General features: G+C 42.3%; 1 long non-coding RNA gene across 1 annotated transcript; it reads right to left on the bottom strand.

Annotated features, from left to right (window-relative positions):
- Positions 1-3057: 3057 nt before the first annotated feature.
- LOC118401668 (uncharacterized) lies at positions 3058-3931 on the bottom strand. The gene is made up of 2 exons (XR_004829323.2): positions 3817-3931; positions 3058-3718 (listed from the first exon to the last, which is right to left on the bottom strand). It is a non-coding gene; the product is annotated as an uncharacterized LOC118401668 (long non-coding RNA).
- Positions 3932-17220: the final 13289 nt, after the last annotated feature.

The following is a 17220-nucleotide window of genomic DNA, read 5'->3' as shown; positions in this document are numbered from 1 at the left end:
ACAGAGCGAGAGCCCTTGCTTATCATCTGCAATACAAGAGGAATGAAAGGGGGTGTACCCTGGGGACTCATCCATCTTCCTCAAATTACGCTTCATTTCCTTTTTCAGTGTCGGACTTTTTGGCCGCCTCGAGAGGCGGTAGTTTCCCAGTGGATACCGAATAGACGCCCTCCCCCCAGCCCTCCACCCCATTTGCCCGGTCCACATTGACTGGAAGCGATGTGAGAGACTGCTTCAGCCCTTACCCTTCTATAATCGTTGACCACACCAACCCAATCAGCTATTATTAATTTTGATTGATGATAAGTAATTACTTTGGATTCAAGGGATGACATAAAACAACGGTGCTTTTGTTGAAATGTTGGGATGTATGGCATCGGGACGGATGGCATCGGAGTGGGCCGGAGGAGAGGCAGATGTTTTTCCTCTCTTGAAAGAGTAAAGCTTTTCTATTCTCTCGAGCCAAAACAATGCGTTTGGCCTTAGAAAAGTGCAGTAATAATTATTCCCTAGAGTGAGTTATCCTGTACAACATTTGATTCTGATAAAAGACATACATGTGAGGTCAACGGCAATTTTAAAACGAGTCGGCGCCGTTTTGAAAGTGGCATTTTGGAGACTAAACTTAATTCGATTAAAAATACAACAGGGTACCAACGTGCTTGTATCTGTAGGGCTACAATTAAGTTAGTTGTATATACAGACAATCGTTTTTCAGTTTTAAGATAGGCCTAACATTAAACTAAAACACGCACTTAACTCGTGAACAACACTCGCACATGACCCCCGCTTACTAGCTCGGATTTTGCTTTATTGCGGAAAAATGTACTTACTATGACTGTGATATATGGTTGTCCCACCAAGCCATCTTAAGACGAATTCACTAACTTTAAGTCGCTCTGGATAAGAGCGTCTGCTAAATGACTAAATTGTAAAATGTAATGTTCATGCATCCTAAACTAATTGCCAATTAAATGTTGAATAGTTAAAATTATGCATGGACGCTTTCATGGTTTTGGCCACTCATTTTCTATATGCTTATACGTTTATATTAAAATCAAAATGTGCAATAATGAAAAATCACGTTTCTCTTTTCTTATAAGTGTTGATTTAATCGGATATCATTTTACCGTTTATATGCCAATGCTTGATGATGATTAGCCTCTATTGAGTCCTTGGGGCGCGCGGGCACTCCAACTGGCCGTCTGATTGCATGAAGACATAAACATATCACCAACCGAGTCTGATTAGGTATGGAGTGCCAAGGGATGCTAATTATTCTTATAATTGCAAATGACTCCATTCAGCACCACCTTGCTTTGAACTATTGAAACCAGATAGCTTTCCTCTCCCGCGCGCTCCTCTCCTCTTCGTTTTTTTAAAGAGTGGAGTGGACTCTGATTATATAGTCTCCAACCAGAACCTCCTCATACCTCCTCAACTTTTCTCTCCGATGTGTGATACATTCTGCATTAATGTCTAGGATTGGATTTATTCTTGTTTTCTTTCATGAGTCAGGAATCTATAGTTTATTTGATCAGTTACATTACAAATATGTCACCTAATAATCAGAAAGTATTGTTAGTATTAGTTTATACTGGTATATGTCACTAAGAACGGGATGATTGACTTTCCTTGAAGCCTTAATATAACCTACATTATTGTAATTTGTATTCAAGTTGTAACATATTGCTAATATATATTTTATTTTACAATCGTATTATTTTTCATTGCAGGTTTAGTTTCTTTGATATGTCTTTAGCTTCGCATGCGCTAGGCACATAGCGTAGCCTAGTTCAAGAGCCTCACTGTGACAGGTTCATTACCCAAGTCAGCATACTGTCTCCGTGTCACCACCCTCTGTCACACAGGTTCACCATTCTCCCCAAGCCGGGTGGTTGGTATTCAAAAGCATGCTACTTCTTCTTTCATACATCTGGACCTCTCCACACAATTATCAACTGGAAACGCCCACCTCACCTAAGTCGTTTTACAACGACATGTCTGTTAAATTACAAATATTGTAGAACTACTAGGCTATATTGCATTATCTTTGGTCAATGTTTAAAATATATATATTTTCGATTATTATCCATTCAATTGGTGTCCATCCCACTAGATGCTAGATTTTAAAACATCGATAAACCTTCTTGGCAACGTACACATAAAAGCTCACTGCTTATTCAATAGTCTATTCATGTAAGTCGCTCTGGATAAGAGCGTCTGCTAAATGACTTAAATGTAAATGTAAATGATTTCCATCCATCACTGGCGTGTTGTATTTGTCTGACAGTTTTTGTAATATATGATAACCTCCGAGCCTTTGCATGACAGTCTCTCATATTTATTCTCATGAAGTCTTTATAATTACATTTTTCAGGTAATGTTGAATTATTTCCAAAATGACTGAAGTCACAGCCTGCATTTACTTCCGTAAAGCCAGTGAAATCACATAACGTTCTAATCCGGGGTAGCAGGTAAACCTAGCAGTTAAGAGCGTGGGGCCAGTAACCGAAAAGTCGCTCGTTCGAATCCCATGGCCGACTTGAGCTGGGCACTTGAACCCTAATTGTTCCTGTAAATCGCTTTGGATACAAGTGGCAGAGATTAAATGTAATCATTTATCTTAATTATTAATGAGAAATATTCTGACCAAGAGTGACTGAGTTATAGAGCACATGTTTTTGTTCATTTAGGATTTATTTTCTTCTAAAACGTAGACATTATTTCTCTACCAAATACTTAGTAGGCAAAGCTACATCCATAATTGGTTCCTTTTTGTGATAAAGCAGTGCGCACATTCTTTTTCATATACTGACTGACCTCACTATCTTACCATATATGACAAGGTGCTAAACCAAATAAGTAATCTATTTCTCCTTGAAGTCACGACTACTTTGGGGGAAAAAGCTCAATATGTAAATCTATTTCCTTTACTCCTTTATTTTACACTACATTATGCACGTACACTTCAGTTCCATGATAGCACTATAAATACAAAAGTTACACCTTTCGTTGAAAAATATCCTAGAAAAAAACACAAAGCCAGCCCTCTAATACAGTACATCTCTTTAATTTGTCATTTAAAGACCACAACACCCCCTTGTGGTGAAGCGGAGAAACACGGTTCTGCTTGTAAAGCAAATGACATTTTTTCTTATAATATAATAGCAATACAATGAACACAATCAAGTGTAAATACATACTTTTTGACATAGATTGTTTTGCCATATATTGTACAGTACATAATGGTATCCATTTACTCACACTCTGCAATTTCAATGATTCTGAACCCAGGAGTGGTAGTCAACTTAGTACCACAATCAGTAGGTCTGTGACGATGACCCTCCTGTGTCATTCTGCAAAACAAATATTGTCACAGACAGACTGAATTCCTAGTGTTTCCTAGTGTTTGTGCTGTAGCCTACAGTACATACAGAGCTCTATAGTGCTGGGAGCTCTCATCATATCATACCATGCATGCCATACATCCAGTGTTTAGGGTTATATACATCCTGGCTCTATCTCTGACTCAGTGAACATAGTATTTGAACTACAGCAGCAGGTTGTTCTTGATGAAGGTGGGCAGGTCTAGGTGTGGCACCATCTTGTGCACATGTCCATCTAGGTAGTTCTGTAGTGTCCAGCAAGTCAGGTGCTGTAGGGAACAAGGGGTCTGCTGCAGGGAGAACAGGGACTTATAGAACCCATTGTGTTCCTGGAGAGAGATACACACAGAACAGTCAGTTAGACAGAGTCATACTCTATGAGAACAGAATAGAACAGAATGAAATCGCTATGATCCTAGGAACTGACCTTAAACATATCTGGTGAAACATCCTCCACCCTGTCATCTGTAATCTTGAGGCGATCATATGCAATCAGAAAAACCTTGATTGTGCACGAGGAGACGGCAGTACTTCAGAACCTGAAAGATACATCATTGCATAATGAATAACACATTACTTAAAACTAAAAAACACATGTTTATAGATACCTGGTCGTGTTGAGGAATTAAACTATAGTCTACAATTTTTTTTGCCTTACTTATTTTTTAAAACCTTATCAGTCCAAATACAAAGTAAATATTCCCACATTTTATAACTGTAAAAGGCACAATGTAAATAACACATAATACCTGCATACAATTTCCTAAATTTGATCGAATTATCTTTTTCTGATCTCCAAAGAAACAAGTCATAAGATGTCCTCACTTCATGTTGGAGTTAGGAGGTTGTGACTTGTGACTCATCGATAGAATATAAGAAATAAACTAAAGTAATTAAACACTTGGTGAGATGAACAGATTGGTCTACCCTCTGGAGGTTTAACTGGAAATTATGCAATTAGTGCTAATTAATCTCCTATTAACGCTCCCTAATTAGGAGTCAGGCATTTTGTTCCGGAGCATGTGGTGGGTTCAGTGAATAGTAGCAGACCTGGGTTCAATTACTATTTGAAATGTTTCAAATACTTTGAGTGTTTGCTTTAGCCTGACTGGGGTGCCAGGTGCACTGGGAAAGCACAGGACTTTTCTATTGGTTCCATTGCAACAGGATAGCACAATCAAGCACAGCTAAAGCATTATAATTATTTCTTTCAAATAGCATTTGAACCTAGGTTTGGTTCCGTGAATAGTAGTAGTTTCCGTTTCCCACAGTGAGAACATAATTCATGTTGAGGAGAGAAATAAATGATTAATTGAACCGTTTTAGTGTTCAAACTACATCATCTGTTTATTCTCAACTGTACATTCTGTTATAGTTATACCATTGGGTACATCAAGAACAATTACAAGCTGATGATTTGATTGAATTACAATTTATGAAACATGAACCAATCTGTTTAATGTCAGGTGATTTCCACATAAATGTCTACACTATTATGAACACTTGAATGACTGATTGAATGCACAGCTAGATTAAACAATACAGTATATGTTCAAGATGTATTGGCATGTTCTTTACACATTTTTTAATTTATTCCTAGTCCTACCATCAAACACTATTCCTTCTCTAGCGCCTGTGCTCTTAACTATAATATATATAGATAATATTCATAGAATTAATCAGAGATGATGGTGAGGAGGCCCTAAGCAGTTGCTTTTCCCGCATACAGCAGGAGCCACTTCTGGCTCTTACATTGGACAGTGCTCCACGCCAAACCCTGATGGAGCTGTGGTTGAGCAGACAGCAGACCAACCTCTCTGGCTTGTGCTCCGTCTTGTAGGCCACCACATTCAGAGGACCACAATGGAAATAAGTTGTAAAACATTTTTGTGTCATATCTTCGATTACAGTATGTGAAATACAATCTATCCACGTGTGTGGCTGAATTGTGTTTTTATACAGTACCAGTAAAAAATTGGGCACACCTACTCATTCAAGGACTTTTAAAAATTTGTAGTATTTTTTACACTGTAGAATAACAGTGAAGACATCAAAACTATTAAATAACACATATGGAATCATGGAGCAACCAAAAAAAGTGTTAAACAAATCTAAATAGATTTTTACATTTTAGATTCTTCAAAGTAGCCACCCTTTACCCTGATGACAGCTTTGCACACTCTTGGCATTCTCTCAACCAGCTTCATGAGGAATGCTTCTCGAACAGTCTTGAAGGAGTTCACACAAAGTTGAAGTCGGAAGTTTACATACATCTTAGCGAGATACCTTTAAACTCAGTTTTTCACAATTCCTGACATTTAATCCTAGTAAAAATTCCCTGTTTTAGGTCAGTTAGGATCACCACTTTATTTTAAGAATGTGAAATGTCAGAATAATAGTAGAGAGAAGGATTTATTTCAGCTTTTATTTCTTTCATCACATTCCCAGTGGGTCAGAAGTTTACATACACTCAATTAGTATTTGGTAGCGTTGCCTTTAAATTGTTTAACTTGGGTCAAACGTTTTGGGTAGCCTTCCACAAGCTTCCCACAATAAGTTGGGTGAATTTTGGCCTATTCCTCCTGACAGAGCTCACGTAACTGAGTCAGATTTTTAGGCCTCCTTGCTCACACACGCTTTTTCAGTTCTGCCCAAAAATATTCTATGGGATTGAGATCAGGGATTTGTGATGACCACTCCAATACCTTGACTTTGTTGTACTTAAGCCATTTTGCCACAACTTTGGAAGCATGCTTGGGGTCATTGTCCATATATGTTCATGTACTGACTGACCTCACTATCTTACCATATATGACAAGGTGCTAAACCAAATAAGTAATCTATTTCTCCCTGAAGTCACGACTACTTTGGGGGAAAAAGCTCAATATGGAAATCTATTTCCTTTACTCCTTTATTTTACATTACATTACGCCCGTCCACTTCAGTTCCACGATAGCACTGTAAATACAAAAGTTACACCTTTCGTTGAAAAATATCCTAGAAAAAACCACAAAGCCAGCCCTCGAACACAGTACATCTCTTTAATTTGTAATTTAAAGACCACAACACCCCCTTGTGGTGAAGCGGGGTAACACCGTTCTGCTTGTAAAGCAAATTACATTTTTTCTTATGAACCAAAATAGCAATACAATGAACACAATCAATTGTAAATACATACTTTTTGACATAGATTGTTTTTCTATATATTGTACAGTACATAATGGTATCCATTTACTCACACTCTGCAATCTCAAGGATTCTGAACCCAGGAGTGGTAGTCAACTTAGTACCACAGTCAGTAGGTCTGTGACGATGACCCTCCTGTGTCATTCTGCAAAACACATATTGTCACAGACAGACTGAATTCCTAGTGTTTCCTAGTGTTTGTGCTGTAGCCTACAGTACAAACAGAGCTCTATAGTGCTGGGAGCTCTCATCATATCATACCATGCATGCCATACATCCAGTGTTTAGGGTTATATACATCCTGGCTCTATCTTTGACTCAGTGAACATAGTATTTGAACTACAGCAGCAGGTTGTTCTTGATGAAGGTGGGCAGGTCTAGGTGTGGCACATCTTGTGCACGTGTCCATCTTGGTAGTTCTGTAGTGTCCAGCAAGCCAGGTGCTGTAGGAAACAAGGGGTCTGCTGCAGGGAGAACAGGGACTTATAGAACGCATTGTGTTCCTGGAGAGAGATACACACAGAACAGTCAGTTAGACAGAGTCATAATCTATGAGAACAGAATAGAACAGAATGAAATCGCTATGATCCTAGGAACTGACCTTAAACATATCTGGTGAAACATCCTCCACCCTGTCATCTGTAATCTTGATCTTGATCTTGTAATGCAATCAGAAAAACCTTGATTGTGCACGAGGAGACGGCAGTACTTCAGAACCTGAAAGATACATCATTGCATAATGAATAACACATTACTTAAAACTAAAAAACACATGTTTATAGATACCTGGTCGTGTTAAGCCATTTTGCCACAACTTTGGAAGTATGCTTGGGGTCATTGTCCATTTGGAAGACTCATATGCGACCAAGCTTTAACTTCTTGACTGATGTATTGAGATGTTGCTTCAATATATCCACTTAATTATCCTACCTCATGATGCCATCTATTTTTTGATGTGCATCAGTCCCTCCTGCAGCAAAGCACCCCCACAACATGGTGCTGCCACCCCCATGTTTGACGGTTGGGATGGGGTTCTTCAGCTTGCAAGCATCCCCCTTTTTCCTCCAAACATAACGATGGTGATTATGGCCAAGCAGTTCTATTTTTGTTTCATTAGACCAGAAAACATTTCTTCAAAAAGTACGATCTTTGTCCTTATGTACAGTTGCAAACCGTAGTCTGGCTTTTTTTATGGCGGTTTTGGAGCAGTGGCTTCTTCCTTGCTGAGCAGCCTTTCAGGTTATGTCGATATTGGTTTCACTGTGGATATAGATACTTGTGTACCTATTTCCTCCAGCATCTTCACAAGGTCCTTTGCTGTTGTTCTGGGATTGATTTGCACTTTTCGCACCAAAGTACGTCCATCTCTAGGAGACAGAACGCGTCTCCTTCCTGTGCGGTATGACGGCTGCGTGCTCCCATGCTGTTTATAGAGATGAACATGGTACTTTCAGGCGTTTGGAAATTGCTCCCAAGGGTGAACCAGACTTGTGGAGGTCCGCAATTTTTTTCTGAGGTCTTGGCTGATGTCTTTTGATTTTCCCATGATGTCAAGCAAAGAGGCACTGAGTTTGAAGGTAGGCCTTACATTCACAGGTACACATCCAATTGACTCAAATGATGTCAATTAGCCTATCAGAAGCCATGACATAATTTTATGGAATTTTCCAAGCTGTTTAAAAGGCACAGTCAACTTAGTGTATGTAAACTTCTGACCCACTGGAATTGTGATATAGTGAATTATAAGTTAAATAATCTGTCTGTAAACAATTGTTGAAAAAATTACTTGTGTCATGAACAAAGTAGATGTCCTAACTGACTTGCCAAAACTACAGTTTGTTAACAATAAAGTTGTGGAGAGGTAGAAAAATGACTCCAATTTAAGTGTATGTAAACTTCTGACTTCAACTGTATGCTGAGACTTGTTGGCTGCTTTTCCTTCACTCTGCGGTCCAACTCATCCCAAACCATCTCAATTTGGTTGAGGTCAGGTGATTGTGGAGGCCAGGTCATCTGATGCAGCACTCCATCACTCTCCTTGATCAAATAGCCCTTACACAGCCTGGAGGTGTGTTTGGGGTCACTGTCCTGTTGAAAAGAAATGATAGTCCCACTAAGCGCAAACCAGATGGGATGGCGTATCACTGCATAATGCTGTGGTATCTATGCTGGTTAAGTGTGCCTTGAATTCTAAATACATCACAGTCAGTGTCATCAACAAAGCACCTCCACTCCATCACACCTCCTTCTCCATGCTTCACGGTGGGAACCACACATGCGGAGATCATCCGGAGATCATCTACTCTGCTTCTCACAAAGACAAGGCGGTTGGAACCAGAAATCTAAAATTTAGATTCATCAGACCAAAGGACAGATTTCCACCGATCTAATGTCCATTGCTCATGTTTCTTGGCCCAAGCAAGTCTCTTCTTATTATTGGTGTTCTTTAGTAGTAGTTTCTTTGCAGCAATTCAACCATGAAGGCCTGATTCACACATACTCGTGAATCATTGCTTGATGTTGAGATGTGCCTATTCTTGAACTCTTGTGAATAATTTATTTGGACTGCAATCTGATGCAGTTAACTCTCATGAACTTATCCTCTGCAGCAGAGGTAACTCTGGGTCTTTTTTTCCCCTGTGGCAGTCCTCATGAGAGCCAGTTCCATCATAGAGCTTGATGGTTTTTGCAACTGCACTTGAAGAAACTTTCAAAGTTCTTGACATTTTCCAGATTGACTGACCTTCTTAAAGTAATGATGGAGAATCTCAAATATAAAATATATTTTGATTTGTTTAACAATTTTTTGGTGTCGTCACTATTCTACAATGTAGAAAATAGTCAAATAAAGAAAAACCCTGGAATGAGTACGTTTGAGCGATAGCCCTGGTTGCCACGGACACAGTAGTATTTTTTCTAAGCCTTTGTGACGTAGGATGTGAAATCTGAAACGATTTGAAGCTGGGATGTCCCCCCTACCATTTCATTTGATCTTCTGACCGTCCAACTCTTGACTGAACCCTACATCACAGCCCCGGACAAAGCTCGTGCCTGAAATCGTTACATAGTAGCGCATCAGGAGAGTGGTTTCATTACGGTACATTCAGAGATCGATTGATAGCCATAGATCTAAAATAATTAATAGATGTTAAACAAAAAACACATTAATATGAGACGAAAGGAGAGTTCCTAACGAGTTCAGGAAGCCATGTTAGAGCTCTGTGAGACATTCACAGCACTGGAGGCAAACGTTTTGATCAAGAGAGAACTTAAGAAAATATGCAAATGATCTCTTAACACTAAACATGCAAATATGTATTTTACAGTTATATGTAAAGTGAAATCTTATAGTCAGTCGTTTTAAAATTTGATTATGCTATATTTAGAAAGCATCAGTCATTTGAAGTCTTATTCATAGTTTTGTGAATAGGAAACACACAAATATTTAATATTTTCATATTTATATCATATTTGTACTATGTACTTGAGGTTGTGTGCGTAAAAGTTACTACATTTCAGCAATTTATAACAAAAATGACCAGAAATTATAGATTTCAACCTTTGAGAATGTAGCATTACTAGTTATTCTTTATGGCACTCTCATGATAATAATGACTTTTGGGGATTAGATAGATGACATTTTGGACTGTCCTTTCTCTTTGCTTATTTGTGCTGTTCTTGCCATAATATGGAATTGGTCTTTTAGAAAATAAGCCTATCTTCTGTATACCACCCCTACCTTGTCAGAACTCAACTGATTGTCTCAAAAGCATTAAGAATGAAAGAAATTCCACAAATTAACTTTTAACAAGGCACACCTGTTAATTGAAATGCATTCCAGGTGACTACCTCATGAAGCTGGTTGAGAGAATGCCAAGTATGTGCAAAGCTGTCATCAAGGCAAATGACAAAGCAAAATGTAATAAAATGTTTTTTCTTTTGCTAATTTATTACAAATAAAAAAACTGAAATATCTTATTTACATAAGTATTCAGACCCAATGACAAAGCAAAATTATATTTGTAACAATTTTCTTTTGCTAATTTATTAAAAATAAAAAACTGAAATACATTATTTACATAAGTATTCAGACTCTTTGCTATAAGACTCGACATTGAGCTCAGGTGCATGCTGTTTCCATTGACCATCCTTGAGATGTATCTACAACTTGATTGGAGCCCACCTGTCGTAAATGAAATTGATTAGACATTACATTTACATTTAAGTCATTTAGCAGACGCTCTTATCCAGAGCGACTTACAAATTGGTGCATACACCTTATGACATCCAGTGGAACAGCCACTTGCATCTAAATCTTTTTAGGGGGGAGGGGGTGAGAAGGATTACTTACCCTTACTTACCCTATCCTAGGTATTCCTTGAAGAGGTGGGGTTTCAGGTGTCTCCGGAAGGTGGTGATTGACATGATTTGGAAAGGCACATACCTATCTATATAAGGTCCCACAGTTGACAGTGCATGTCAGAGCAAAAACCAAGCCATGAGGTCAACAGAATTGTCCGTAGAGCTCAGAGACAGGATTGTGTCGAGGCATTGATCTGGGGAAGGTTACCAAAACATTTCTGCAGTATTGAAGGTCCCCAAGAATACAGGGGCCTCCATTACTCTTAAATGGAAGAAGTTTGGAACCACCAAGACCCTTCCTAGAGCTGGCCGCCCAGCCAAACTGAGCAATTGGGAGAGAAGGGCCTTGGCCAGGGAGGTGACCAAGAACCCGATGGTCACTCTAACAGAGCTCTAGAAGTCTTCTGTGGAGATGGGATAACCTTCCAGAAGGACAACCAATTAGGCCTTTATGGTAGAGTGGCCAGACAGAAGCCACTCTTTAGTAAAAGGCACGACAGCCCACTTGGAGTTTGCCAAAAGGCACCTAAAAGTCTCTCAGACCATGAGAAACAAGATTCTCTGGTCTGATGAAACCAAGATTGAACTCTTTGGTCTGACGTCTGGAGGAAACCTTGCACCATCCCTATGGTGAAGCATGGTGGCAACAGCATCATGCTGTGAGGATTGTTTTCAATGCCAGAGACTGGGAGACTAGTCAGGATCGATTGAAACATGAATGGAGCAAAGTACAGAGAGTTCCTTGATGAAAACCTGCTCCAGAGCGCTCAGGACCTTCCAACAGGACAACGACCCTAAGCACACAGAAAAGATAAAGCAGGAGTGGCTTCGAGACAAGTCTCTGAATGTCTTTGAGTGGCCCAGCCAGAGCCCGGACTTGAACTTTGCAGCAACGCTCCCCATCCAACCTGACAGAGCTTGAGAGGATCTGCAGAGAAGAATTGGAGAAATCCGAGAAAACTTGTAGTGTCATACCTAAGAAGACTTGAGGCTGTAATCGCTGCCAAAGGTGCTTCAACAAAGTACTGAGTAAAGGGTCTGAATATTTATGTAAATGTGATATCAGTTTTTTATTTTGAATAAATTAGCAAAAATCAGTTTTTACTTTGTTATTATGGGGTATTGTGTGGAGATTGACGAGGGAAAAAAACTATTGAATCAATTTTAGAATAAGGCTGTAACCTAACAAAATGTGGAAAAAGGGGTCTGAATGTGACTGGCAGAAAGGGGCGGCAGGGTAGCCTAGTGGTTAGAGCGTTGGGCTAGTAACTGGAAGGTTGCAAGTTCAAATCCCCAAACTGACAAGGTACAAATCTGTCGTTCTGCTCCTGAACAGGCAGTTAATCCACTGTTCCTAGGCCGTCATTGAAAATAAGAATTTGTTCTTAACTGACTTGCCTAGTTAAATAAAGGTTAAAAAAATAAGGGGGAAAAAGGGTGTTGTCTGTGGAGGATCAGGGCTGCTGTAGATATCTCAGATAGGGGGGAGTGAGGCCTAAGAGGGTTTTATAAATAAGCATCAACTAGTGGGTCTTGCGATGGGTATACAGTGATTACCAGTTTACAAAGGAGTATAGAGTGCAGTGATGTGTCGTTTAAGGAGTATTGATGGCAAATCTGATGGCCGAATGGTAAAGAACTTCTAGCCGCTCGAGAACACCCTTACCTGCCAATCTATAAATTATGTCTCCGTAATCTAGCATGGTGGTCATCTGAATCATGGTTAGTTTGGCAGCTGGGGTAAAAGAGGAGTGATTACGATAGTGTCACGGCTGTTGAAGGAAGTGGACCAAGGTGCGGCGTACATATTCTTTTTAATAGAATAGACGCTGAACAAAACAATAAACACTACAAAACAAACTGTGGAGCTAAAGGCAATGTGCCATAAAAAAAGTCAACTTCCCACAAAGACAGGTGGGAAAAGGTCTACCTAAGTATGGTTCTCAATCAGAGACAACGATACACAGCTGTCCCTGATTGATAACTCTACCAAAACATAGAAATACAAATAATAGAACATAGAATACCCACCCCAAATAACACCCTGACCAAACCAAATAGAGACATAAAAAGGATCTCTAAGGTCAGGGCGTGACAGTACCCCCCCACCCCAAAGGTGTGGATTCCGGCCTCAAAACCTGAACCTATAGGGGAGGGTCTGGGTGGGCATCTATCCGCGGTGGTGGCTCAGGTGTGGGACGCAGACCCCGCTCCACCACTGGCTCACCCCACTTAGGTGGCACCACTGGTGCGGGGACCCTCGTCGCGGGCCCCGGACTGGGCACACTCACCGCGGGCCTCAGACAGGAGACCGTCGCTGGAGGCTCCGGACTGGAGACCGTCACTGGAGGCTCCGGACTGTAGACCGTCGCTGGAAGCTCCGGACTGGAGGCCGTCGTTGAAGGCTTCGTGCCATGACTACTCACTGGAGGCTTCATGCCATGGATCATCACTGGAGGCTTCGTGCCATGGATCATCACTGGAGGCTTCATGCCATGGATCATCACTGGAGGCTTCATGCCATGGATCATCACTGGAGGCTTCGTGCCATGGATCATCACTGGAGGCTTCGTGCCATGGATCATCACTGGAGGCTTCGTGCCATGGATCATCACTGGAGGCTTTGTGCCATGGATAATCACTGGAGGCTTCGTGCCATGGATGATCACTGGAGGCTTCTTGCCATGGATCACTAGAGTGGAGAGACACACAGGAGGCCTGGCTCTGGGAGCAGGCACAGGACTCACCAGGCTGGGGAGACATACAGGGGGCTTAGTTCTTGGCCGAGGCACCGGATACACTGGGCCGTGGAGGCGCACTGGCGGTCTCGAGCGCAGAGCTAGCACAACCCGTTCTGGCTGGATGCCCGCTTCCACCCAGCAAATGCGGGACGCTGGCACAGAGCACACCGGCCTGTGAATGCTCAACCGAGACAACGTGTGCATCACCCTATAGCACGGTGCCTGACCAGTCACATGCTCGCCACGGTAAGCACGAGGAGTTGGCTCAGGTCTCCAACCTGACTCAGCCAATCTCCTCGTGTGGGGGGAGTGGCCTCCCGGTCTTTAGTACCAGCCGTGACCCTGTGTAATCCTGGGCCCTCTCTCTCGCTGCCTCTGCCTTCCTCTCTGCTTCCAGCTGCTCCCACGGCAGGCAATCCTTTCCCGCCAGGATCTCCTCCCATGTCCAGGATCCATTGCCATTTAGGATGTCCTCCCATGTCCAGTCCTTCTGAACCCGCTGCTCCTCCTTACCATGCTGCTTGGTCCGTTTGGGGTGGGAAGTTCTGTCACAGCTGTTGAAGGAAGTGGACCAAGGTGCAGCGTGGTGAGTGTACATACTCTTTTTAATAGAAAAGACGCTGAACAAAACACTACAAAACAAACTGTGAAGCTAAAGGCAATGTGCCATGAAACAAAGTCAACTTCCCACAAAGACAGGTGGGAAAAGGGCTACCTAAGTATGGTTCTCAATCAGAGACAACGATAGACAGCTGTCCCTGATTGAGAATCATACCCGGCCAAAACATAGAAATACAAATAATAGATCATAGAATACCCACCCCAAATCACACCCTGACCAAACCAAATAGAGACATAAAAAGGATCTCTAAGGTCAGGGCGTGACAGATAGAGAAAACCAAGTCTTGATTTAACTTTAGCCTGCAGCTTTGAAATGTGCTGAGAGAAGGACAGTGTACCGTCCAGCCATACTCCCAAGTACTTGTATGAGGAGACTACCTCAAGCTCTAAACCCTCAGAGGTAGTAATCACACCTGTGGGGAGAGGGGCATTCTTCTTACCAAACCACATGACCTTTGCTTTGGAGGTGTTCAGAACAAGATTAGGGGCAGAGAAAGCTTGTTGGACACTAAGAAAGCTTTGTTGTGGAGCGTTTAATACAAAATCCGGGGAGGGGCCAGCTGAGTATATGACTGTGTCATCTGCATACAAATGGATGAGAGAGCTTCCTACTGCCTGAGCTACGTTGTGTATGTAATTTGAGAAGAGCGTGGGGCTTGGGATCGGGCCTTGGGGTACTCCCTTGGATAAATGCATTCAATAATTTCAAAGATTTTACTGAGTTACAGTTCATGAAAGGAAATCAGTCAATAGAAATACACTGCTCATAAAAATAAAGGGAACACTTAAACAACACAATGTAACTCCAAGTCAATCACACTTCTGTGAAATCAAACTGTCCACTTAGGAAGCAACACTGATTGACAATACATATCACATGCTGTTGTGTAAATGGAATAGACAACAGGTGGAAATTATAGGCAATTTGCAAGACACCCCCAATAAAGGAGTGGTTCTGCATGTGGCGCCCAAGGACCACTTCTCAGTTCCTATGCTTCCTGGCTGATGTTTTGGTCACTTTTGAATGCTGGCGGTGCTTTCACTCTAGTGGTAGCACATCAATGCGAGCTGTGGCAAGAAGGTTTGCTGTGCCTGTCAGCGTAGGGTCCAGAGCATGGAGGCGCTACCAGGAGACAGGCCAGTACATCAGGAGACGTGGAGGAGGCCGTAGGAGGGCAACAACCCAGCAGCGGGACTGCTACCTCCACCTTTGTGCAAGGAGGAGCAGGAGGAGCACTGCCAGAGCCCTGCAAAATGACCTGAAGCAGGCCACAAATGTGCATGTGTCTGCTCAAACGGTCAGAAACAGACTCCATGAGGGTGGTATGAGGGCACAACGTCCACAGGTGGGGGTTGTGCTTACAGCCCAACACCGTGCAGGACGTTTGGCATTTGCCAGAGAACACCAAGATTGGCAAATTCGCCACTGCCGCCCTGTGCTCTTCACAGATGAAAGCAGGTTCACACTGAGCACATGTGACAGAGTCTGGAGAAACCGTAAAGAACGTTCTGCTGCCTGCAACATCCTCCAGCATGACCGGTTTGGCGGTGGGTCAGTCATGGTGTGGGGTGGCATTTCTTTGGGGGGCCGCACAGCCCTCCATGTGCTCGCCAGAGGTAGCCTGACTGCCATTAGGTACCGAGATGAGATCCTCAGACCCCTTGTGAGACCATATGCTGGTGTGGTTGGCCCTGGGTTCCTCCTAATGCAAGACAATGCTAGACCTCATGTGGCTGGAGTGTGTCAGCAGTTCCTGCAAGAGGAAGGCATTGATGCTATGGACTGGCCCGCCCGTTCCCCAGACCTGAATCCAATTGAGCACATCTGGGACATCATGTCTCGCTCCATCCACCAACGCCACGTTGCACCACAGACTGTCCAGGAGTTGGCGGATGCTTTAGTCCAGGTCTGGGAGGAGATCCCTCAGGAGACCATCCGCCACCTCATCAGGAGCATGCCCAGGCGTTGTAGGGAGGTCATACAGGCACGTGGAGGCCACACACACTACTGAGTCATTTTGACTTGTTTTAAGGACATTACGTCAAAGTTGGATCAGCCTGTAGTGTGGTTTTCCACTTTAATTTTGAGTGTGACTCCAAATCCAGACCTCCATGGGTTGATACATTTGATTTCCATTGATAATTTTTGTGTGATTTTGTTGTCAGCACATTCAACTATGTAAAGGAAAAAGTATTTAATAAGAATATTTCATTCATTCAGATCTAGGTTGTGTTATTTTAGTGTTCCCTTTATTTTTTTGAGCAGTGTACATTCATTAGGCCCTAATCTATGGATTTTACATTACTGGGCAGTGGCACAGCCATGGGTGGGCCTGGGATAGGCCTACCAACTTGGGAGCCAGGCCCACTCACTGGGGAACCAAGCCCAGCCAATCAGAATGATCCCACAGGTGAAGAAGCCGGATGTGGAGGTCCTTGGGTGTCGTGATTACATGACTTATGGTAGAGAAATTAACATTCAATTCTCTGGCAACAGCGCTGGTGGACATTCCTGCAGTCAGCATGCCAATTGCACACTCCCTCAAAACTTGAGACATCTGTGGCAAATCAAATCAAATTTATTTATATAGCCCTTCGTACATCAGCTGATATCTCAAAGTGCTGTACAGAAACCCAGCCTAAAACCCCAAACAGCAAGCAATGCAGGTGTAGAAGCACGGTGGCTAGGAAAAACTCCCTAGAAAGGCCAAAACCTAGGAAGAAACCTAGAGAGGAACCAGGCTATGTGGGCTGGCCAGTCCTCTTCTGGCTGTGTCCCGGGTGGAGATTATAACAAAACATGGCCAAGATGTTCAAATGTTCATAAATGACCAGCATGGTCCAATTATAATAAGGCAGAACAGTTGAAACTGGAGCAGCAGCACAGCCAGGTGGACTGGGGACAGCAAGGAGCCATCATG

The sequence above is a fragment of the Oncorhynchus keta genome, chromosome 23 (assembly GCF_023373465.1).
Source record: "Oncorhynchus keta strain PuntledgeMale-10-30-2019 chromosome 23, Oket_V2, whole genome shotgun sequence".
Classification (NCBI taxonomy): Eukaryota; Metazoa; Chordata; class Actinopteri; order Salmoniformes; family Salmonidae; genus Oncorhynchus; species Oncorhynchus keta.
The sequence above is the reverse complement of the archived record's forward strand: the minus strand, read 5'-3'. Positions and strand labels throughout refer to the sequence as shown.